This window comes from Selaginella moellendorffii, unplaced genomic scaffold (genome assembly GCF_000143415.4).
Source record: "Selaginella moellendorffii unplaced genomic scaffold, v1.0 SELMOscaffold_1, whole genome shotgun sequence".
Classification (NCBI taxonomy): domain Eukaryota; kingdom Viridiplantae; phylum Streptophyta; class Lycopodiopsida; order Selaginellales; family Selaginellaceae; genus Selaginella; species Selaginella moellendorffii.
The window spans coordinates 5376601-5379281 of NW_003314262.1; positions in this window are offsets into that span (position 1 = coordinate 5376601).

Below are 2681 nucleotides of genomic sequence, written 5' to 3' on the forward strand. Positions count from 1 at the left end.
AGGGATGATTAGCTACTCCATTGTCTTCTTCCTCCGTTCTTGAAAAACCTCTGCAAGCGAGAACTGGATTTGAGTAGGAGCGGATAGACACACTGGCTGTGTTGTCGGTGTGATAGATCAGCCAAGAAACAGTCTTTCTCACTCTTGGAACTTGATGCTTGTGCTCTGATCTCTTGGACGCTTCCAAACTTCCAGGAGCTCGTTTTCAAAGGAGAAGGCCTGCCATCTCCATGCAGCGTAGAATTTCGCCAGCTGGGACTTGATTCTGGAAAGTGTCTGTCTGGTGTGCCATGGGGAGATGGGAAATACGCTTTCACAGAGACCTGGATAAGTTACTTGAAAGTTTCAACACTAAGAAAGTGTGTAGAGAGAAAGATCTTAACTCATCTCCCTGTGTGTGTGAGGTGAGTACTGGATGATTGGACTAGCTCCAAGATTTGAGCATTATGGTTTAGTTGTTGGCATTAGAAAGACAAACCACGAAAATGGGAATGGGGGCCAGGAGGAAGGGTTATATTGATTAAAAATATAGTTGACCACTTGAGATATTAATTTAACTCTTGTTGAGCTATGTTGTTCCTTGTTCTTTTGTTGAATTTGGCTTGGGTCTAAACCCAAACTTTATATTGCTTTAGTTGATATGGTATTCCACTGGTATATCAAAATTATGTCAAACATCATTTACATGTAGAAGCTGGATATAAGGAATTAATGCTTGTAAGGAATACTAAGTGTATATTGGACCTTTGTTTCATTAAGTTTAGAGTTTTGTAAATACACTACATAACACTAAATTGGTATGCAAAATAGAGCCAATGGTGGCTTAACTCAAGAATATAGGTACTCCATTAGCTAATATATTATGAAGTTTGAGTTTAAACCCAAGTTAGATGTAAAACAAAGATAAACACACCTAATGGGGAGTTAAACAATGTCTCAAGTTAGTCAATTATACCATTCTACCCACTATCCTTTTTTTACATTCCTTATAAAGTACCACAATGATCCAAGCTTATTCATTTTGCCTTTATATCTTTGGAAAATATGTGATAAAATCTATGGATATGCTCAATCTATATCCTCCAAGATAGGCAATAGCACCAAAATCCTACCAACATTTCCTTTGGCACTTTTACTTACTAATAATTCTTGTATATTTTACAATACTCAAGAATGTCATTTTTCATTTTATTTCAAAAGAATCTACACTTGATCAACTTATAAGTCTTTCTCCCTCTAAAATGGCCAAAGTTTTAGGCAAAGAGTTAGAATAATCTTAATAGGAATCACACAATATTTCTGACTAGTCTAGAGTTTTTGCTATCAAGGCACTTAGATCTATAAGCATTATATACTTTGCTATATAATGGTCATAGGTATCTTAAACTTTATCATCATAATGTAAGAGATTAGCATGCAAGCTCATTATACTTCATAAGACAATGCTATTATGTTCTAGTTTATTAAAAGTTTTTTTCTTATTAAGAGTGCTTTAACACCTTTTATACAAACTAACATAGTCTATACCATTAAGAATTGTAGTAGCACATGTGGTTTTCACTCTTTACCTTATGGTAAATTACCATAGTAGTGTAAGACACAAATCTCTAAATCCCAAAATAAAGCTAACGATTTGCCATATAATAGTGGCTAAAGTAGAAGTCCAATAAATATAATACATTTAAACCAAAAGCTATGACTTAAAAAGTTAAGAGAGGGAGTGGAACTCTCAAAGAAGCTATTAAAGAATAAGCACAAAATGATCAATAAGTGAGTGGATAAGTGTTAAGATTAAGTTTGAGACTGAGTTAAGTCTAAGTCTGAATACTAATACAAGTCATGGGATGAAATCCCAAAGTGTTTATCTTTTAAACCCTAGAAGGTTTGGTATGAGATATATTAGGGGGAAGGACTCTTAAGAAATTAATATGACTAATAAAGGTTATATTCACTTGGTGGGTGATAATATAAACACCAAGGAGTCCAAGGCTGAGTGAATATGGAGGTGTGAAGTGTTCAAAAGCCTCTAAGAGATAAAATGATTAATGCTCAATCCAAGTGTGGATAGCACTACCTATTTTAATACCTTATATAGCTCATTAGAACCTTGCTTTAGCTATGTAATTGGGACACTCTGATGAAAAAAGGTAGGGAAAGTAGTATGAAGTTTGTGTTGTGCTGTGGTGTTTTAAAATATCATTCTAAAATCCTAGACTATGGAAAGGAATAGTGGTCTTTTTACTTAATAACTAAAAATATAGTTATATGCTGAGGAAGTCTTATAAGTTAATGGGACTTATAAAAAAGGCTTTTAGGCCTTGACCCAATGGTGGTATTAACAAGTAAAGGGGAATTTTGTGGGGATTAAAAAAGGAATATTAGGAGAGGATGTTCCTTTATGTTTTAGGGCATCTTAAAGATGTTCATGATGGACAATCTAGTTTTAAAGAGACTAAACTATAGTAAAGGTTTTATATATGGCCTTAGTATAAAAAGTTAATATATCAAAGGCATCTTTAGGTGTTTGAAGTGTATGTGAAGAATTTAAACTAAATGCAAAGTTAATATGGCTTTAAGGCTACTTTTGAGGTCTTAGTAAGTACTTCAAGTTGGGATGAGGATCATAGAGGTTATGAGTGAAATTCTTCCAAATGGTCAAAGGTATATATAAATAACTAAAA